The sequence below is a fragment of the Enhydra lutris genome, unplaced genomic scaffold, assembly GCF_002288905.1.
Source record: "Enhydra lutris kenyoni isolate GAN:26980312 unplaced genomic scaffold, ASM228890v2 scaffoldscaffold22, whole genome shotgun sequence".
Lineage (NCBI taxonomy): Eukaryota > Metazoa > Chordata > Mammalia > Carnivora > Mustelidae > Enhydra > Enhydra lutris.
The window spans coordinates 27,824,293-27,847,493 of record NW_019154106.1 but is presented as its reverse complement, the minus strand read 5'-3'; the positions used below and the strand labels follow the sequence as shown (position 1 = coordinate 27,847,493).

Genomic DNA, 23,201 nt, shown 5'->3' with positions numbered 1-23,201 from the left:
TGAGGTCCAGCCTCCAGCCTTAACAAATATCCTAATTACAAAGCATCACTGGCAAGTGGGAAAAAACTCATCAGGAGGTAAGGGGGTTCGCAAGTGCATCATCCAATCCAGTCATGAAGACGTGGGGTCACCCATTTTCTCCACAAGTCCATAGTTAACCCTATAGAGTGGGGTATGCTTCTAGCTTTTAGAGAATGATTTCATTATCCCAGCCATGTAGAACTGGTCAAGGGGATAGCAAGTTATACAATTGTTGGACAATCAATCCCATTTTCCAGTTGTTTGGATAATCATGCCTATGGGGGGTCCTGTTATTAGCCCCACAGAGTTAACAAGCAAGATGCTCTACACATGAGCTATTGTATAGAAATAGAAAAGCTTTCTGTAACATTTACCTCAACTTGTCCAGCATAAGCTAACAACTAAGGATAATCAAAACTAGGATTTAACATCTGCAAAGGTAGGTTATTCGAACAATTTTTCTCTAAAATAACCCTCATTTCCAGAGATAGCCAAATCGGGACCAATTTATTTGAAAAACAAGTCCAGTTTTAACAAAGTTGGCCTATTTCCATAAGCTCAGCAAGAATAATGATAGATCATGTTGATCTTTTAGAATCTGCTTTGCTGAAAAACTTTTTATAAGGAATCTCTAGGTTGAACTTTTAGTAGCCTCTCCAAGCCAGAAGCCGAGCCAAGTACTTGCCATCAGACCCGCCTGTAGCACCTGTAGATTTGGGTGAATTCATCTTCCTGAGGTCCCTGCTCCTGCCAGCAAGTGACATTCTTTACTCAGCTGGTGAGGTTGCTGGGAACTATAAGCAAGGTATCAAGCCAACAGTTCCAAGTGGCTTTCAGGCTCCAGGTTTCATAAAACCAACCTCAATTCCTTGAAGTTTTTTGGTCATATCGGAGTCTATACATATCCCTCAAAAATAAGACGTTTCAGTCAAAGCCTTGGTAAAATAACCAATGTTTCCAACGGTGTCTTGTTACAAGAACAGATTCTCATTGAATCTATGCAGCAAATGGCTAGGATCATCATGGAAGAAAGAATACTTACTGAGACCTTCTGAATTTGAGGGTTCAGGTAGAGAGAAAAGTTAAATGCTTTAATTTGCTTACAAATGATTATTTTATTGTGTTTCTGTAAGTCATAGACATCTTAAGTTTTTCTCAATCTGGAAGAGTAAACATTAGCGAACCAGCAATGTTTTTCAAACAAGGATCACAAAACTGTAATTCGTCTTTTTAGTTCATTTAGTCCTATGTTACTAGTTCTTGTTCCATTGGAAAGCAGCTTTAGTTAGTTCTGGAAATTCTCACCCATTTCAGTTTTGGGATTTTGAAGATATTGAACACCTGTATTTGTCCTAAGAGTCCTTTTTATGAACTTCATTTAAGAGGAATCTCATTTTCCAAGAATTAGGACAATTATAAATGACAGAAACTCAGCATGGACATGGTTCAAGATCTGATGAGAGTTTATAAAGGAGAAGACAAGGAAAGATTATTTCTGTGACACATAACACTTCAACAGCCAAAATATCCAGTAATGATGACCTTGTATTAACACACTACAACTTTAAGAATTGCACATTATCTTTAGAATAGTTACAGCATTTACCCAAATATAACCTAATGCTTATTTGTTTAACAGTACTTCTGGAGTAACTTAGCATACCAAAGAAAAAAGCCTGAAGAGTTAAAGAGAAGGGCACCTGGGTGGCTTAGCGGGTTAAGCCTCTGCCCCTGGCTTAGGTCATGATCTCAGGGTCATGGGATCATGTAAACACCCCACATCGGGCTCTCTGCTCAGGGGGGAGCCTGCTCCCGCCTCTCTGCCTACGTGTGATCTGTCAAATAAATAAAATCTTAAAAAAAAAAAAGAGTTAAAGAGAATTCATTTACAACTTAAATCTTGGGAAGTTTGTCAAAACCTTAGAAAGTTAAAGCACATGCTTGCATAGTATTGCAGATTACAAAAAAAAATTGTATTTAACCAAGGTGACAATAAGAGATTTGAAAGGCTAATATGTAAGGGTTCTGTAGTTGTTAGCAAAACCTACCTCCTTTAATACTGTAAGTTTTAACCAAATAATGGAAGACAGGATAAAAGGCAGAACATAGAAACTGGTTTTCTGGACAGACAAAAAGAGGGAAAAAAACCTTTGTTTACCATTTTCTTATCCAGAGCATATTAACATTCAAGAAAACTTTGTCTTTAGAACAGAGAATTTCAATCTTTTACCAGCGAACCTTTAAAATCCATTTGTTTCCATCTTAGCCAGTCCTGACCGCACCTAAAAATTCCTTTCCAAAGATTTCCCTTCACAAATCCTCCATTACAACTTTCCTTTGCATTGTTTGTCCCATGCTGTTTTTCCAAACAACCGTCTTACCTTAGGACAAAATTACCTTTTACATTCAAAAATGCATTCCCATTCCTTGTATCTTTCTTACATTATCTCCTACTCTTCTGCGTACAGACTTGCTCCCCTTATATCTATCAGTCTTAATTACATTTAGAATTTTGCTTTTTTTTTTTTTTTTTTTTTGAAACCTTAGTCTCCAGTGAAGACTTCGTAACCAGTTGTGAACTGTTACACCAGAATTCTTCGGGTGGCAAATTTGGGAAATCAGTTAAGCACAAAGCGTGTTTGCCAAAAGATTTTAACATCCTTAGTTCTTTGCAATACGAGATCAAAAAAGCACAAACCTACGTTCAGTAATCAACGATTTAGTATTGTATCCTATTTGGAAAAGGCCTAGATTTCCAACGAATTTAATTCCATTTACCATCCAAGGAAAACTTTCAAGTTTCAGGTTACTAAAGACTTTGAAAGCTATTTTAATAATTACCCATGAAAACTTTGAGACAATAGAACATTTCAGTTAGTCACGCTAACAAATTGCAACAGAGATAACACGAGTTTGACCTTCAGTATACCTCGACAGAGTAAGAAGTTTCACGTTTAGTGCAGCTAACTTTAAAGACTCGTCTATCTTTTTTTTTTTTTTAATTTATTTGACAGACAGATCACGAGTAGGCAGAGAGGCAGGCAGAGAGAGAGGAGGAGGCAGGCAGAGAGAGAGGAGGAGGCAGGCTCCCCGCTGAGCAGAGAGCCCGACGCGGGACTCGATCCCAAGACCCTGAGATCATGACCTGAGCTGAAGGCAGAGGCTTCAACCACTGAGCCACCCAGGCGCCCCAAGACTCGTCTATCTTAATTAAACCAACGCACAATTTGGTTTGAATACCAAATTATGTTCCACCTGGATCCTTCCCCTCCCCATTGTCAATTTTTACCCTGAGACCCTGGTGGGGAGATCTGGAGTGGGCGGTGTTAGGTCCAGGGGTTGAGCTTCTTGCTCCTTGACAAGGAAGGGAGGAGGGGGCAGGGTGCCTGAGACACCAAGGATGGTACAGAAGCCAGTCACAGAGGCTGCACCCAAGATGGTACAGAAATGGGAGAGGGGGAATGGGGAGACAGAAGAGAAAAAATGTTGCCAGTGGGCAGAAAAGAGTTCCTGGTTCAGTTTCCCATCAGCTCCAATGGAGAAGCAGATGCCATGTTTTCCCACCAACAAGGCAGAGAAGATAGGCAGTCCACGTCAGGTGAGAGAAGACGGAATTTCCCCCAAAACAAAGGGAGTTTCAGCAGCTGTTTGGGAATATTCCTTAGAGTCACGTCCCAAGGTATGCAAACCACAATTGGCTCTAATTAAAGCCATTAACCCAGGAAATGAGTGAGGGAGAAGCCCCCACATCTATTCAGAGGAAAAATGAGAGAGTGAGTCAGAGTCCCCTTTGCTAGGAATGGCCTTCCTCCAGCAACCTGGGTTTGGTCAGAGGCCTATTTAGAAAATTATCATCTCATGTCACTAGAGTTTACTAACAAATCAGCACTTGCCTAAATTTTGCAATCCGAATTGTTTCCAATGGGTTAAAAGGCATCCCAAGGATGAGAATCCCTGGGGACTGAAAAAGCCCCATCCCATGCTAGAAAGGGTCCATTACTGAAGAAAATTCCCTGACTCCCTAGTGGTGTCCCATGCGCAGGGGAAGTCAGAGGTTCCTGATGTCAAAGCGATCCAAGGTATCCCTTAAATTGTGATGATCGATGCTGCTGTTAAAGGCCCCTGTAGGAGGGAGGCCTGCCCTCCTCTCACTTCCCCACTGCACTCTAGACTACGATGGGTTCCAGCGAATGGACCAAAATACTTTGCCTTGAAGACCCCACCACTTTAAGCCATGGAAAACACTAGAAAAGTTTTATAAGGGGAACTTACCCTATTTTGTAACTCGAGTTGTTTGTAGAAGTCATTGACAGGAAACAGTAAAGATGGAAATCCATCATGGGCTAAGCAGCATTCCAACACACATGGTCCTTAACAGCCAACTTCCCTAGGAAGAGGTTCCCAGTTGGGTTTTAATTCCTTCAGGTACTGGTTTCCATTGGCTCCCAGTGGAGGTCCAGAGACTGGAAGTGGCTAGACCAGGATGTGAAGGGGATCACATTAGATCAATCAAGAGGAAACCTCACCTGGGAGTCTTAAGATAGACAGCTATGGCAGCCACTTGGATGGCCGTCCCGAGCCCAAGACAGACGACTTTGGGTAAGGACAGCAGTAAAGAGAGGGCATCAAGTTTCTGGGTCTGATTACCATTCTGGTCAGGGTACTAACTTCTAGCCAAAAGGCAGACTTTCTCCTCCACCATCGAGTAAACATGGGCTAGACGGAAGTACTCACCCATTTGGCTCCAAAGCTCAAGAGTCTGGATGTAAAGACTCAAAGCCCCATGATCGGTCGCCATATGATGGGGTTTGCTATATAGGTGAGGTTCAGTGGTGTGAGGTCTGGAGCCTGTCAAAGGATCCTTAAGACATTGTTGGTACAAAATGGTAGTTTAATGACAGGTATAAAAGACAGGTCAGGATCCACCGGCCACTACGGTTGTGAGGGGTGGCTGCTTATATACTACGGGGTTGGGGGAGGCAGTGAAAAAAGGAGGTTTTGAAAGAACTTTCATGTGCTAAAGAGGACCTTCAGGATACTGGAGGCCTTGGCATTGGCAAGTGAAGTTTGTTTTTCCCCTCTAGCAAGGCATTACCATTAAGAAGGTTGGGAGATTCCTGGAAGACTGGCACACCTGGGGGTGGGGGGAGTGCTTTGTCCTCAGGGTGCCTTCTGTTCCCTCAACACTAGGGCTCCGAATTCCTAAAGATAGCAAACAACTTGGTTGGGAGATCGCCTCTCACCTGCAAGCCAACCACTCCCTTTACCTATCCCTCACACACCAAGCCAGTATCTCCTCCGCCGTAAGTCACCCGAGGGCCAGGTACCAGGCAGCTAGAGACGGAGACCCTTAGAGCCCAAACAAAGCCCACCATGTATTGTTCAAAGTAGGCAGTCCTAAGCTCTCTCTCTGCCCTCCCCTACCTTCCCACTGGAAACCCCAATAAAGTCCCCCGGATTTAGGAAAGAACATTAGGGTTTGAAGCCGATGGCCAAGAAAATAATTCTTGAGATGTGTTTGGTGCAAAGAGGTGGTTTTATTAAAGCACGGGGACAGGACCTGTGGGCAGAAAAATGCACTGGGGTCATGAGGAGTGGCCCATTCACACTTCCAAGTTGGGAAGGGGTTAGAGATAGCGTAAGTCTCTAAGGAATTTTGGAAGCAAGATTTCCAGGACCTTGAGGGGGCTAGCTGTTGTTGGGAAAAGGTCATTTATTACCAACTAATGAAACCTGAGTCATGAGTCCCTTCAGAGGTATATCGGGGGGCCAGGTGTTTGGGGGGTGATTGCCAACATGTATCTTGGAGGGTTTAGAGATAAAGGAAATTTCTAAAGGAATTTTTATATGTTAAAGTAGACTTATAGGATGGGGGGTGCGGGGGTGGTCAGGCCAGGATTGTCTTTTGCCTTTAGCAAAAACTGCCAACATACAGGAAGTTGAATCCCTAGAGGAATGTCACTCTCTCTGCCTGTTTCAAGGACTTGTCAATGGGCTGTAGGTAATAAGAAAATGTGATAATTCTGTCTTCTGCCTTTATTTCCCACATCGCCTTGCCTAAACTTTCCCCTCACTCCTTCTTCCGCCTCCTAAGAAAGCCTGAAGCTTCCACTGTGGCCCTGCATGGTGGAGAGGACCCCCTTCTCTAAGGAAATGTAGTAAAAATCTTTTTTCAATGGCATTGGCCCCTCCTCACTCACTCACCTCCGTAAGTTCAAATCCCACCAATAGGAACAAGAACACTCACCTAGGAAAAACTGTAAAAACTGGAACAAAACAATCTTTGCTCACATCTCTGTAATTCCAAACGATGTATGCACACATTTAGAGAATTTATCGAATTGGATTCAGGTCAGATGATCCCTATTTGTCTCTCACCAGACTGTTACGCACTCAGTCTTTTTTATCCTTGTAACTCTAGGGCCCAGGGCAGCATTCAGCAAGTAGAGAGTTTAAATGCCGGTTGAGTGGATGAAGACAGAATGATCATTTCAGTTTGCCAGGGAACCATATCCATTGTCTACAAGTAAATGCTTATAAAGGGGCTTGATGCTAATTCATGTTTGTCTTTATTTCTCCTTCAGATAAGCTATTGAACTTCTTTCAAGTTCAAAAACTGGGGGGAGTTTAAAGTACACTACATTCCCTTCTGTTGTCCTATTGTATTTTCCTTTTGGCCTTGCTCCAGTTATGACCTAGTGAGAAGACCACAAGTATGTTACCCTACTGCTGTGGCTGAGATTAAGGGAGACGAGAGAGGTACTCACCTGAGGCACACTTACAGGAGTACCCAAAAAACCCTCAATCATCAAGGTAAGTAATATTTGAATGCAGTATTTTTTTAAACCAAAATTAATGCCAAAATCCATGATGAACCAAACACCAAAATGCTAAATAAAAACAGGATTCCACAGAGCTATTTAAGCTATACTGGAACCTAATGCTGCGGGAGAGCTAGATTCTTGTCTCACCAAATCAAAGAAGGAAATCTCTGGGACCAATGAGAGTGAGTAAAGCGATAGAAGTCACAGCATAAATTCTCAAGATTAAGAGAAGTCTAGACGAGGCTGCCACCAATGGGCTTCAGGGTTGGTCTTTTATAGAAAACTAACCAGGGCACTTCAATCCTTTTAACATCTCCATTGATATCACCACTGAGCAAGGACTAGTGGTAACACCTTCAATGGCTTACTTTCTTCTTAGGGTCTGGTTATTTTTTGTTGGTCGCAGGGGATCATCACAAAAAAGACACCACCCCACCCACCCAGGGTAGGGTAGTCGGGTTTGTTCCCTTATCTCTGGTTTTCCACACCTCCACCTCTTTGGGATTTCTGGAAACCTGATCACAAAGTCCCCACCTATCTTTCCCTACCTAGCCCCTCCTGTCCCTTACTCACTAAGGCTAAAGGAAAGAATGTATGCGGAAATACATGTTTTTATGTCTTTTTAAAGGTTATTTTTTTTCCACTGAAGGTTATTTTTTTCCCACTGCTCAGGTGGAGGACATGCTTCTCCCAGGTAGTGGGGTCCAGAACTCCTGCTATCCTCTCTAGCCCCTCTTTCCCAGGCTGCTGTTTTGGATGCTACTCTTTACATGGAACAGAAGGATCTCACTAAAATAGTATTCGCTTGCTATTAATGTGCCTATGGTAGATCAGAAAGCACAAGGGGGGCCACCTGGGTGGCTCAGTCAGTTGAGTCTGTCTGACTCTTGGTCTCAGCTCAGGCTGATCTTGGGGTCCTGGTGTGAGCCCGGCATCCAGCTCAGAACTCAGTGAGAGTCTGCTTGTCCCTCTCCATCCCTCTCTGCCCCTCCACCCTCCATTAAAATAAATAAATAAATAAAAGTTTACTTAAAAAAAAAAAAAAAAAAAGAAAGCACAAGGTTCTGAAAGAAGAGTTCACCCATGGCATTTTTTTAAGAAAAGCTTTCTCAAAAAAAAGAAAAGAAAAGGAAAGGAAAAAGAAAGAAGAGTTTTCTCTACTCTCAGGACTAGATAACGCTTGAGAAATAAATACACTTACATGTTTTCTTTAGGACCCCAGTGTCACTTGGGTCTATGGTGTAGTTTTTAGCGCACAATGCCCGACTTACAGACAATCCCAGTGCGGTTTCATGGGCTTCTAGGTTCCCATCCACTACTTTGGTAAGTCCCTCACTCAATTCACATCTTATCCTGGGCGAAGGTCGGGCTCAGGCCTATAAAGGATCAAGCACAGAGTGCCTGCTGCTCCAACTTTGATGCCCTTATTCTTTAGAAGGTGAGAGAGATGCAGCCCCTAACTGTTGGGCAGGGGAGAAACCGCAGGGCTCTGGAGGCTCATTTTCTCCCTCACCATCACGGTTTAGCGGCTAGCTGCATCAGCAGATGTGAGTGCGCTGAAAGGCAGGACGAGGTCACCAGATACTGAGTTCTAGAGGCTTCCTCTGAATGGTGGCCTAGCTGTGCCCCGCCCCCCATATGTAAAACACCATAGTTTAGGGGCCCTTTCTATCGAGCACTTTCTGGGACGTGTCCAGTCTTCTGCCCAGCCTAGTGCACAGCTCAGCAGGGATTATGAGAGCCCTGAGCTGGCAGCAGGGATGGGGAGCGTGATGGTCTCTCCCCCTTCATCTCCCCCCACCCCCTCCTCTTGCAGCCCCTCCCCCCCAACCTTTCGTATTTATACTTCATGGTAGTGGTGGTGTGTGTCCTGGGCCCCTGAAAGATAACCAGGTGAGTGTCACACTCCACTTTGTCTTGCTAAGTGTTTTTGGAAATGACCTTGTCCAACTGGGCCGTCCAGGGGCAAGAAACCTTCTTAGGTGATTGGGGCGGGCGGGGGTGGGGAGATGGGGAGGAGGGTGCTGTCCAGCCGTAGGGCGGGCCTGGGAGAGGACAGAACGAACTCTGGCGTCAACACTCCCAGCTGTGGTGAGGCAGCCTGGGCTTCTGGGAGCCCAGGAGATGAAGAGGCAGGAGGACCTGGTTGGAGCCCGCCAGACCCCGACTGACCCAAACAAGTGTGCCCCCAAAAGAAAAACCTCAGGCCCAAAGGCTTCTGCCGATTGCTCAAAAGGAGGCCTGGCCTAAGCAGGGCCCAGAAGAATTCAGGAGTATATGCTTATGCTTTCCGGCTGAAAGCAGGGAGAACGATAAAATTACAGGGATGTGCGGAAATTAGGGGTTGCCACTGCAGCTCAGAAAGGCAACCCAGCCTGATGGCTTGATGCAAAATCCGGAATGGATTCGCGGCTCCAGTGCAGCAAAAACACGGACAGAGCCCCGGCTAATGAGAAGTCTGGAATGGATGTAAGAGTTTGATAGATTGATTTTTAAAGATTTTATTTATTTATTTGACACAGAGAGAGATCACAAGTAGGCAGAGAGGCAGGGAGGAGCAAGCAGAGAGCCCGATGTGGGACTCGATCCCAGGACCCTGAGACCATGACATGAGCCAAAGACAGAGGCTTAACCCACTGAGGCACCCTGGCGCCCCCAAAGCGTACAACCTTTCAATTACAAAATGAATGTGTCTGAGAATCTGATGTATAATATGATAACTAGGGTCACCTGGGTGACTCAGTCCGTTAAGTGCCTGATTCTTGATTTCGGCTCAGGTCGTGGTCTTAGGGTAGAAAGATTGAACCCTGAGAGCGATGTTGGGCTCTGCACTGGGTGTGGAGCCTGCTTAAGGTTCCCTCTCCCTCTCCCTCAGCCCCTCTCCCCCTTGTGTGTGCACAGTACACACACTCTATCTCTCTCTCAAAAAAAAAAAAAAAAAGGGAAAAAACCTCACTCATGATAACTGTAGCTGATAGTATTGTGCTGTATATTTAGAATTTACTGAGAGCCGAACTTAAGTGTTCTCAGCACCCCCAAAAAGATAAATATGTGAGGGAACAGATATGTTCATGAACTCGATTACGAGAATCCTTTTACAATGTATATGTATATCAAATCATCATGTTGTACACTTTAAATATATTACAATTTTATTTGTCAGTTGTACCTCAATGAAGGTGAAAAAATAAAAAGCTAAAATGAGATAATAAAAATAAAATACTAATACAATTTTAAAAGATTATACTTATACTGTTGTATAACTTGTGCTTTTTTTTTTAAGGTTTCAAATGTACTTTATTTCTTCAATCATGCCATATTTTAATGGGTGCAGAGTGTTTTTATTTGGCATCAGTTATGAGTAGGTTTTGAAACAATTCAGTATTACACCAACTGGGATGATTACTGATCTCTCCATTCCTTTGGGGTGACTCTGCCAACAGGGGACAGGTTCCATTCTATTCCAATTTGTGTTGCTGTATATGCCCACACAGCAATACAGAAAGTGGCTCCACTAGCTAATATGGCATTACCATATTTGTCATGGAAATCAGGTGTCCTTTTCTGGTAGCTCTGCCTTGCCACTGTTCGTGGGATGCTTTGAACTCGGAGACGACTTAGAGTGGTTCTGGCCATAGGAAACATCCTGAAGCTGAAAACAGAACCGAGCAACTACAGCTGCCACTTTGCTACTAACTTGTGCTTTTTTATCAAATTGTAAACTCTTTTCCTTCTTAGCAAGTATTCATCTACAGCATCATTATTAATGATTGCATTTATGTTCCTTAATAGAAATACATCATATTTTAGGTAATCAGGCTTCTATTGGGAAATATTTAGAAAATTTCCAATTTTTTATCCTAATAAACAGCATTGTGACAAATACCCACGTACATTCATTTTTGTGAATTATTTCATTTACATTCATAGCATAAATTTTAGGTATGGGACTGCTGGGTCAAATTTGCAAACTTTTTTTAGTTTGTCCCCTATTTCTAAATGGCTCTGGAAATAGGCTACAGACAAAACATTGAGTTCTAGGTATAGAAGTACAGACCACATTCTCTGACCCAAATACAGTAAAATCACAAGTGAATAATAATCTCAAAAGCCCCACCATTTTGACCTCAAAAAGCAAATAAATAAAAATATCCTCTAAAAACTTCTTCAGTCAAAGAAGAAATTAAAACTGGTATTACAGAATGGTCTGACAGTAGTCCCAACCAGAATGGCTTACAATAAAATGTTTTTGTTTTTGTTTTTGTTTTTACCAAAACTTTACCAAGAAGCAAATGTACAACTTTAAGTACTTTCTCTATTAAACCAGGAATACAAACAGACATACACGACATTCTGCTCAAGTTATCAAAGAACAGTTACACTTAGGGGAAGCCAGATATAGATAAATTAAGGGAAAGACATAATGGAAAGAATGAGGGATAGAAATAGTGAAATTGATCGAGAAGTTCCCTATCTTGCTCTATGTGTGTGTAAGTGTTTGTGCATTTGTGTGTGTGTGTGTGTGTGTATTCATGTGTGTTCAAAGGAGCAGGGGCCACGTGGAAACATCCCACATTTTGCTGACAGGTTTAGGAGGCAAGGCAGATTCAACCCAACTGACACTCACAGCAGGATTAACTGAGATAATGTCAGGGTCAGTAGAGAGCCATGAAAGCACAAACGTGGACGTGACTAACGGTGGGCAGGTCAATGAAGGAAAGCATCTTATAGAATGTGACAGCTGAACTGACAATCGTGGGCTGGGTAGGATTTTGCCAAGTAAAATGCCTATAGAGAGAAAGTGAGGACTAGGTGTAGGGACTTGTTTTCAAGGTACTAGAATTTTTTCCATGCCTCACCAGTTCCTGACATCTATGGGACGATTAACTATGCAGCCTTATCATTTTTAATTGTGTGCTTTCTTATAGAGCTGGTATTCTTTTGATTCAAGTAGCCTATTTTTAGATCCTGCTTTATGTTATTAATAATTACAGCAGAAAATGAACTTCATAGAAATGAAATGTCTTTTTATTTCGTATCTGTAATTAGCTATGAGGTGAGCATGCAAGATACATTCAAAATCTACTCTGTTGAGGGGCGCCTGGGTGGCTCAGTGGGTTAAAGCCTCTGCCTTCGGCTCATGTCATGATCCTGGGGTCCTGGGATCGAGTCCCGCATCAGGCTCTCTGCTCAGCAGGGAGCCTGCTTCCCTTCCTCTCTCTCTGCCTGCCTCTCTGCCTACTTGTGATCTCTGTCTGTCAAATAAATAAATAAAATCTTAAAAAAAATCTACTCTATTGGAAGGATATGTTGCATGGATCTAAGTGTATTCAAGGAAAGGAGAGTCTGTAAGACCGTATGGAAATGTTTTCATTAATTTTCAACTTTTGGGGATGCCTGAGTGGCTCAGTCAGTAAGTGTCTGCCTTTGGCTCAGGTCATGATCCTAGGGTCCTGGGATCGGGTTCTGCATCAAGTCCCACATTGGGAAATATTGCTGGATAGTCACATGCAAAAAAAAAAAAAAAAAAGAAGGTGGATCCTTGCTTCACACCACATACAAAAATTAACTTAAAAAATTAATTCAAGGGGCGCCTGGGTGGCTCAGTGGGTGAAGCCGCTGCCTTCGGCTCGGGTCGTGATCTCAGGGTCCTGGGATCGAGTCCCGCGTCGGGCTCTCTGCTCGGCGGGAAGTCTGCTTCCCTTCCTCTCTCTCTGCCTGCCTCTCTGCCTGCTTGTGATCGCTCTCTGTCAAATAAATAAATAAAATCTTTAAAAAAAATTAATTCAAAATGGGTCAATGACTTAAATATTAGAGTTAAAACCATAAGCCTTTCAGAAGAAAGTGTACAGGTAACTCTTTATGACCTTGGCAACGGATTCTCAGATATGGCACCAAACCTATGAGCAACAAAAGAAAATATACAGGGGTGCCCGGGTGGCTCAGTTGTTAAGTGTCTGCTTAAGGTTCAGGTCATGATCCTAGTGCCCTGGGACGGAGCCTGTTCTCCCTTGCCCACTCCCCCTATTTGTGTTTCCTCTCTCGCTGTGTCTTGCTCTTTCAAAAAAATAAATAAAATCTTAAAAAAAGAAAATATAGGGACGCCTGGGTGGCTCAGTTGGTTAAGCAGCTGCCTTCGGCTCAGGTCATGATCCCAGCGTCCTGGGATCGAGTCCCACATCGGGCTCCTTGCTCGTCAGGGAACCTGCTTCTCCCTCTGCCTCTGCCTGCCATTCTGTCTGCCTGTGCTCGCTCTCTCCCTCTCTCTCTCTGACAAATAAATAAATAAAATCTTTAAAAAAAAAAAAAAAGAAAATATAGGTATATTGCACTTCATCAAAACTAAAAACTTATTTTTAAAGATTTTATTTATTTATTTGACAGAGAACACAAGTAGGCAGAGAGGCAGGCAGAGAGAGAAGAGGAAGCAGGCTCCCTGCTGAGCAGAGAGTCCAATGTGGGGCTCGATCCCAGGACCCTGAGATCATGACCTGAGCCAAAGGCAGTGGCTTTAACCCACTGAGCCACCCAGGCACCCCAAATTAAAAACTTTTGTGTTTTAATGGATTCTATACAGAAAGTGAAGAGACAACCCATATGATGGGAGAAAATATTTGCAAAATATATTATGTATGTATGTTTGAATGTATCTACCTACATCTCAATTACTCAATAATGAAAAGACAACCCAACTAAAAACTGAGTAAAATATGTAAATAGACATTTCTCCAAAGGATATACTTAAGTGGCCAGTAAGCCCATGAAAAGATGTTTAACGTCATTAGACATTAGGAAAATGCAAATCAAAAGCAATATCATGGGGTACCTGCCTGGCCCAGTGGGTGGAGTGTGGGACTTTTGATCTGAGGGTTGTGAGTTCAAGCCCCACATTGAGTGTAGAGATTTCTTAAATAGAAAAAACCCCTATAACATCACTTTCCATCCACAAGGACGGTTATAATAAAAAATATAATTACAAGTGTTGATGAAGCTGTGAAGAAATTGGAACCCCCCAAAACTGCTGGTGGGAATGTAAAATTGTTCAGTCAGGTTTTTTTTGATAAAATACTTTCTTTAGTCAAAACGAGTTTACATGTTGACACTTAAGGCTAAACTAGAATAAATCTGTGCAAATTAGAACTGTATTAAGGACCAAGCAGATAATTACTGGTTCATATAATGTGATAGCAAGAATTCCTGCAAAATAGGAGATCCAACTCCCATGGTAAGATCTCTTAAACAGTTTGGCAGTTCCTCAAGAAGTTAAATACAGAGTTATCATCTTGGTATGAGCTAGTGATCCCACACCTAAGTATATACCCAAGAGAGCTGAAAATAAACGTCCACATGAAACTTACACATGAAGGCTCATAGCAGCATTATTCATGATAGCCAAAAGATAGAAACAACCCAAATTTCCGTCAATAAATAAATGGATAAATAAAAGGTGGTATGTCCATACAATGGAATATTACTTGGTGAGAAAAAGCAAATGAAAGGAAAGAAAGAAAGAAAATAAAATGAAGGACTGTTCTACGAGGTGGATGAACCTTGAAAAACGGTATGTTAAGTGAAAGATGCCACATCCTGGGGTGTCCAATACAGGCAAATCCACAGAGGCAGAAGGCGGATTTGTGGTGGCCCCAGCAGGAGTGGAGACTGATTGTTAACCGGTACTCGGTTTCTTTGGGGGTGATGAAAGTATTTTGGATTTAGGTTATAATTGCATAATCCTGTAACCATACTAAAAACCACCGAGCCGTGCACTTTAAAAACAAAGGGATCGGGGCGCCTGGGTGGCTCAGTGGGTTAAGCCGCTGCCTTCGGCTCAGGTCATGATCTCAGAGTCCTGGGATCGAGCCCCGCATCGGGCTCTCTGCTCTCTAGGGGAGCCTGCTTCCTCCTCTCTCTCTGCCTGCCTCTCTGCCAGCTTGTGATCTCTCTGTCAAATAAATAAGTAAAATCTTTAAAAAAAAAACAAAGGGATCATTTTCTCGTGCAATTTTCTCAGCAAGCAGCTGGAGATCGTTGGAGAAATTAACACGCAGCGCTCAATATAATGAAAACTGCCTACCTCTGTGTCATTCATTACACGCTATCTTCATCTCTGTCACAGCCCACAGTGATGGTTCAGCGGCTCTCCTCAACAGGGTCTACTGTCGTACCTAAGTCCCTGCGCTGGGTACCGTCACGGCCCCGTCAGGCTAAGACCACCGGGGACAAACGAGTAGGTGGACAAAGTCAGGTTATTGGCCTATTATAATGAGAAAAAACCACATAGTAGAGTTATTCTGGAGCCTCTCCAAACAGGGAAAAGTAGTGTTATTGTGGAGTTTGGGGGAAGAATGGAAATCTGGGTGAAATTCAAGTGAAACAGTATTTCAGGTGCTTAAGGCAACACAGGGTGCGTGTCAAAATGTCATTATCAGGACTGGACCGTGAAACGGACACGGGATCCTATTCCCTTGGAAACCACTAAGTTAAGATAAGTGTGGACGCTTGTGTCCAGACAACTTTATTGGAACTTCTGCACCTGGGTTGTACCCCAAGTTTGCTTCTTTGTGTCAGACCATCTTAGTTCCTCCAGGCAAGACTGGGATATTTTACTCTTACTGGAATAATTTCAAACAGCAACATTACTGAGAGTCTGATTTTAGAGGAGAAATTTTCTCTGTGACCAAGAACAGAGTAGTCACTCTAAGAAGGGGGCCCAATGGTGCTTTGCAGTCAGCAGTGTGTCCTTGGGAGAAATCATGCTTACTGTGAACTCTGGGCTGTCTCTCTCTGTGTCTGTTTTCCCAGCCTGGTGAATGGCATGGCTGGTTTTTTCCTTCCTTATTATTGAGGGGGTGTTAAGGATTGATGCAAGGTTGTCTGTGCTCCTAGACCTCTGGAGGCAAGAAAGGCAACACTTTAAGGAGGGACCAATGCAGGTTCCCCTGGAGGTTCAGTCCCTCTGCCTTTTAGTGGTTTTCAAAGCCCTGGTTCAGCAGGTCTGAGTTAGCTCTGTTGAAGGACACAGGCTGGACCCCAGAGCTGCCTTGTTTCTAACAAGGCCATGCAGGGAACTCTGCTGTTACTGGATTCCAGAATGTTCCTTAGGGAAATACACATCACCACTAAGCTCCCACTACAGTGGCCAGGCCAGTAAGGCCCAGCCTAGACACATGATTGGTCAGGAGCTGAGGGAGGTGGCGGGAGGAGGTCCTGCCTCCGCTCCTAGGGGTCCTGGGAACCGTATTCATAACTTGTGAGTGGCCCCAGTGAGCTGGGGACCCTTGTCCTCTTGCGTGACCTTCGTGACTAGAAAGGCACACACCCATTTCGTCTCTAATTGGTAGAAGTGGTCATTGCGAGCTGGGCCACCTTAGGGGTGGGAGACATTTCTCCTTAGGAGGTGAGGTAGGTCTCAGGGAGGGCTGAAGACTAGATAGATACCAGCGCCTCAAGTATCTGCAAACCCAGCGGTGGGTGAAGTGGCCTCATCGTGCAGGAATCCAGCTGCTTGGGGTCTGCTCTGAGGTTTGGGAGGGGAGTGGAAGTGTAGCAGGAACTCCGCCAGTCCAAATGGCAAGGCTGCCATTTGGAAAAAGAGTAAATTGACTACAAAAGGGAAGACCCAGTAGCGAGACTGCTCATTGCCGGGGATAGCATATCCTCTAGAAATATATTTGGTGAAACAAGAAGTTGTTGATAGACTCCAGAAATTGCCAATTTTCAAGTTACGTCTAAGGCGAACCCTGCTTTCCACAGGTTCCAAGAAATACTGTTCACCCATTTCTACACCTTTCTTTTCTTCTCTCCCAAGAGGGAGAAGATCATGACCCTCTGTCTTTCCCTGATGGGTGAACTGTCTACAACTCGGACAATCACAGTAATGGTGATGACGGAGAACACAAAACGAAGGCACTCGTGTGCCCATAGACTGCCTAGCTAATTGTAGGTCAATACTCAGTAAATACTCATTAAATCGTCATCTGTGGCAAGTCATTGCCCAAGTATTTACTGAGTGCTGGTGAATAACGTGGTTTTGTGAGATGCCTGATGAAGCTGTAAGGGGACATCATCCCCACCCTTAATGTGTTTTTGTTTTCTGTCTTGTTGCTGTCCTTGCACTGTAAGGAGAGGCATCACGCTTCACCTGCGGGAGGAGGGTGGGTAGTAGACAGCCCCAGTGCTCGAGTCCCCGTCAGAAGCCCCCGACACTGGTTTTTGCTTTGTTAGGAACATGATGTTCCTATGATCTCGGATGAGTTACTTGAATGTCTCAGTATCATCTGAACAAATAAGATGGTCAAACTCGATTTTTATACCTTATTTATTTTTAAAGCTTTTGCTTATTATTTGACAGAGAGAGAGAGAGCACGAGCGAGCCCACGCACAGGCAAGGGGAGGGGCAGGCAGAGGGAGAGGGAGAAGCCAGCTTCCAGCTGAGCAGAGAGCCCAACAGTCCTTGTGCAGGGCCCATCCCAGGACCATGGGATCATGACCTGAACAGAAGGCAGACACTCATCCAACTGAGCCACTCAGGCGCCCCTAGACTTTCATACGTTAAAGAGCTCTGCCAACTGTAGAGTGTGGTTTGGGCTGAGACACAGCCCACAGAAATTGACTGGATATGCAAGGATGGCCTTCCTGTTCTACTTAAGGTCTATATTCCAGGATTGGTCTACAAAGTCTTGTTCATCTTCTTTAAGGGTGGTCAAATCTTCAGAAACCCAGCTTTTGAAACCTAAACTCATCTGAACTGTTTTTTGTTATTGTTGTTCATTTTAAAGATTTTATTTTCTTAAGTAATCTCTACACCCAACATGGGGCTCGAAACTACGACCCTGAGATCAAGAGTCACACGCTGTACCGACGGGGTCAGCCAGGTGCCCCTGGAAATGTTAATTGTAAGAAAGCTGAGTCATTTATTGCTTATTCTAGGACAGGAAACCATCAACACCAGTCAGAAAAAATTGCCATGGTTTCTTGCTGAGGAAGGCATCAGACCTTCAAAAGTAGCTGATTCCCGTCAGCCGCTGTCATCACACAAGAAGCTCTTGCGAGCTGACCTGCCATGTAAGAAGCGAGTAATGTCTTGTCTTCCCTCCCCTGCACCTGTCGACCATGTCAGGGCTCACCCATCCTCATCCTCTACCTGGTTTCCCACAGCTTCATGTAATGCGTTAGCCAGACAGATCAAGGTTGAAAGGTTTTTTTTTTTTGTTTTTTTGTTTTTTGCTGTGACTGTTAAATTTTAATTGAAAGTTAATTGATTTTTCTAGGAATGAGCCTCTAACCGTGGCCACAGCTCAGTGATACTGACCCACCCACTGTCTCTTTGCTGAACCGAGGTAAACACAGAGCAGATAAGGCAAACTGAGAATCATCAGAGGAATAAGGCCCACGCAAACTTGCAAGCAGAATGCATTTGCCAGTCATGAGAACTTGGAAAATTATCGCTAAGCCTTCTTAGCCTTTTCAAATTATGTAAGGTTGAATTTCTCGAAGAGTTGCGGGAGAAAGTCTTTCCAGACCTGGATCAGTGCGTCCCCGCTGTGATTCAGAGGATCCAGGAACTCTGAGCAGCTTGGTAACCCCACAGCCGAGAAGAGCAGTCCCCAAACTTTTATGTGTGTGTACTACTCGGGTAGCTTGGGTTTTTTTTGTTGTTGTTTTGTTTTGTTTTTAAAATATTTTATTTTATTTATTTATTTGAGAGAGAGGCAGTGAGAGAGCATGAGCAAGGAGAAGGTCAGGGGGAGAAGCAGACTCCCTGTGGAGCTGGGAGCCCGATGCGGGACTCGATCCCGGGACCCTGGGATCATGACCGGAGCTGAAAGCAGTCTAACCAACTGAGCAACCCAGGTGTCCCTAGGGTAGCTTGTTGAAACACATATTCTAATTCTTTGGTCCAGAGTGAAAATTGAGATTCTGCATTTCTTTTTTTTTTTTTTTTAAAGATTTTATTTGTTTATTTGACAGAGAGAGATCACAAGTAGACAGAGAGAGAGAGAGGGAAGCAGGCTCCCTGCTGAGCAGAGAGCCCGATGCGGGACTCGATCCCAGGACCCTGAGATCATGACCTGAGCCGAAGGCAGCGGCTCAACCCACTGAGCCACCCAGGCGCCCTAGATTCTGCATTTCTAACAAGCTGTCAGGTGATGACAATGTGGCTGGTCTTGGGACCTTATTTTGAGTAGCATGGTTCTGATAGACTTACCCGACACGGGGAAGGCAAATGAGCACAAACCTTACTCATGTGTCTGACCAGGAATGTCTATGGCCGGGCATAGGATTTTATGAGGCTAAGTGCTGCCTTTGACCTCTACTGTGAGTGCTCCACGATTCAAATGGTGGGGTAAACGCATGTATTTTTTCTTAACAACAAAGCTGAAAAGCCATGGGTGCATGGGCAGCAAGAAGGATGTTAGACTCTAGTGTTTCTAGAAAAAAGGTGGAGATCAATGATATGGCAAGGCATTGATTTTGTTGCTATGTCTAATGTATGGATAATGTTATTAATTTAGCCTAAGGCATCAATGATTTCTTTTTATTTATTTTATTTTTTTTTAAGATTTTATTTATTTATTTGACAGACAGAGATCACAAGTAGGCAGAGAGGCAGGCAGAGAGAGAGAGGGAGAAGCAGGCTCCCCGCCGAGCAGAGAGCCTGATGTGGGGCTCCATCCCGGGACCCTGAGATCATGACCCGAGCTAAAGGCAGAGGCTTTAACCCACTGAGCCACCCAGGCACCGCAATTTCCTTTTAATATAAATGAAACATAGCTATGCTGACCACATTGAAATGAATTTCTTTAACTTAATGATAGGAAAACTGGGGATGATAATGAGAAAAGACAGTGCTTCTTTTCAGGATGGGGTCATTCTTCATTCAACAATGACAATGTATTGAGACCCTTGTGATGGGCCAGGTGCCGTGGAGGACCCGCGGTGCTGGGAGCTCAGTCCCTCCATGAAAGTCTGACATTCACTGGGAGCATATTGACCCCAAACAGCTCATATTAAAATGAATTAAAACTGTGATCCTGGAAGGAGAAACTAAGCATGCTCTGGGAACACTGAAACTGGGGCACATGACTTAATGGGTGTGTGAAAGAAGGCTTCCCTAAGAAGGTGATGTTTGAGCTGAGAGTGAAGGTTTGTTTGGAATGATCTAGGTACAGGTGTTGGTGTTGGAAGGCACCAGAGGAGGGAAGGAGGTTGGCCCATGTGTGAGGTTATCCATGTGTCAATACACGGTCTTCCCCCTTCTGGGGCTTGATTCAGGGAGGCATGGTGTAATTACTGCTGATGTGAAGACGCCCAGGACTTTCATATATATGCCTGGCCTGGGTTGGCCTCAGGTGGAACTCCTTGAACCTTTCTCCTTCTCAATCCCCCTTACACCCAGCCTGCGGACCCCGAGGGACATGGTTCACATTTAATGCAGATATGACTGTCTCCAGAACTAGTCTTTGGGGGTGCTTTGTTGTAGGGAAAAGTGGGGAGGGAGATCTCTGTGAGTCTGTGTATGCTTGGGTCATGGAGAAGCTAGGTCTTCTGCTCCTCTTTCCTCTTCTCTTAATGACATTTTTCCTACCCCAGGTTAAAAAACATAGATGCTGTGGAAATCTGCCTGTAGTGAGATATCTGGCCACCAGGAGGCAGCACGAGACCATAGCTTTTCCGGAAGATTACGCAAGTTCCAATCAGCAAAGCAGGATCTCGGGTTTCCAATAATGTCTGCACATTAGAATCACCTGACGAACTTTCATAAAATCCCAGGGGCCTGGGCTCCATCTCAAGCCAGTTGCATCTTATATCCCTGGGAAAGGGGGCACAGACTTTCAGTTTCTCCAGTGATTCCAATCTGCAAAGAGAGTTGATAACCCCTCATGGAGAACGCCGAATCCTGAAAACTGTAAAGGCTTTTAGGAATCACCTAGTCTACCCTGATTGCCTCATTCCACAGCTGCAGGAACTGAGGCCAGAAACAATAGGCTTAGGAATCACTGGAAAACAGAACCCAGAATCCTGACATTCAGGCAGTTCTGATTCCTCTCAGGGCTGTGTGGTTCCCTGTTCAAGGAGCTCCTGTTGGTGGAAACCTTCAGAATCCATCTATAGAAACCAATAGGAGAGCAACCCCAACTCTCTGTGGGCTGAGGTTCAAGGCCTGTGTGCTCTTGGATACCAGGGGAGTGAGGGCAGCTACAGTCCAGGAGGGCTTCCCAGAGATGAGGCAGGAGTAGATGATTGGCTGGGTTTTAATGATCCATGGATGGTAGGGGCCCAGGACAAATGTTGGCCATTGCTGGGGTCCCCGAGCCAGTATGAGTGAGGCAAAGGTGAGGCCCTGAAGAAAGTGGGAATTACCACTACAGAGAGACATGGAGGCATAACCTACAGAGAGAGGGACATCCAGGAAGAGGAACTGGGGAAACAAGGCCTTTCACGAAATGTTCTAGATCTCAGTCTGGGTACAGCGAGGAAACACGGACAGTGTTTGAGCCTGAGAGGGTCACAGGAGAGCGAGCCTCAGAAAGATGCCACTGCGGGTGGAGGGGTAGAGGCCCAAAGACAGAAGGCAGCACGTGTAGGGTCCCCGTCCAGGGACTCCTTTAGGATCATCTTTTCCGGGCCCTCAGAACGTAGACAGGATGTGACTTTTGGAAGATGTCCTAGCAGGACTGGCCGAAGAGAATGTAAATAGAAGAATTGCCCTCAGCGGCGGCTTGTGGCCGAGGATGGGGATGGCAGAAAAGACACAGACTAAACAGAGTCCCTTGGAGGGTAGCAGGGACTGCATTCCAGAAGCTTCTCAGACAGTTTATGGGAGTGTCAGAACCTGCCTTACCCCCAGAAGAGCAGGACAGAGTGAGGGAACCCCTGGCTCCCCTCCTCTTTTCTAGTCAGGATATTCTTGGGGATCCTTAGAAACTCCACCTTGAGAAAGCCCTGGAAGCCCAGCACCAACCTTCCACCCTCATGTATCTTTAGGCTTTATGACACGGGGGCCCCTCTTCACCACAGTGTTGTCCAGCCCGCTTCCCCCCACCCTGGCCCACCTCTCTGGGGGATTCCGGAGTCATGTGCACTACACGTCCCTTCTTGTCAGATTTCTCCCCCAGTAAACCCTAGTCTGTATTGATACCATATGGCGCTGGTAGGGTGCACCCTTGTCCTTCTTCCATGACATCTGGTCCCCACACAGGTGCATGCTCCATCTTTCCCAGTGCTGGGTGTCTTTGCAAGAGAACTTGAACCAGGCATCCCCAGGGATGGGTGGGTAATATTTTGCTTTCAATCGTCCATGTTTTTATATGGGGGGGGGCAGGGAGGAGCCAAATAATACTGTCTTCTTTTTGCAAAGCAAGACAAACCTTTCAAAACATCATCTCTTTCAATGTTCACCAGAGCCTTCCAGAGTCAAGATGTGCCTAAAGGAACTGCTACCTAGGATGACCCCATCTACTCGGTCCAGCCAATCCCATAGGGAAAGGGTGTTCTTTTCTGTAAAGAACTGCCCAGAGAGTAAGCTCTTTCCTCACATTGGAACCTGGGCTGCACTATGAGACAGGAACACCTAAACCACTAAGTATCAGGGAGTTATTCCAATAATTATGCAGGTTTGAGACTTTATGGACACCAACATCCTTTGTGCACTCTGGGATGCTATAAGCAATCAGCTGGTGTATTCGTAGACTCTGGATCGTTTCCCTTTGGGGTCTACCTTCCTGTGTCTATTTTCCTGTTAACCACGAAGATCTGGCAGGTCTTGAAAAAGTCACCTTCTCAAGGTGACCTCATGGCTTTCTCCTTCCTTAAGGAAGGTTTGATCTCCTTGTCTTCCAAATCACACCGGTCTTCCACTTGGCTTGGGGTCCATGCACGGCTGTCTTCACAGAATTGGATGTAGGCATTTGCCCGCACTAGCTGCTCCCTGGGAAGTTTGGTCATAACTCTCAGGGGTTGAGGACTCCCCTTCATTTTCCCTTTCTTTTACAACAGCCAGAAATCTTTTATTTTCCTATTATAAGATTTATTAAATTAAGGTCCGTGGAATCAAATACACATATGGCCTCCAAGGGGGTCAATCCAGTGAAATTTACACAAAATTTTATTTTAGAGATTTTATTAGTTAGAGTGAGAGAGAAAGAGAGCACAGGCAGGCAGAGTGGCAGGCAGAGGCAGAGGGACAAGCAGGCTCTCCCCACCCCGAGCAAGGAGCCCGATGCTGGACTCCATCCCAGAACACTGGGATCATGACCTGAGCCAAAGGTAGCCGCTTAACTGACTGAGCCACCCAGGCGTCCCTACACAAAATTCTATATGTGCATGTTTCACTAAGGGAAAATGACTAAGAAC

General features: G+C 44.6%; 1 pseudogene; it reads right to left on the bottom strand.

The window, feature by feature from the left end:
• Nucleotides 1-10,126: 10,126 nt before the first annotated feature.
• On the bottom strand, nt 10,127-10,517 carry LOC111150167 (annotated as a pseudogene).
• Between the last annotated feature and the right edge of the window lie 12,684 nt (nt 10,518-23,201).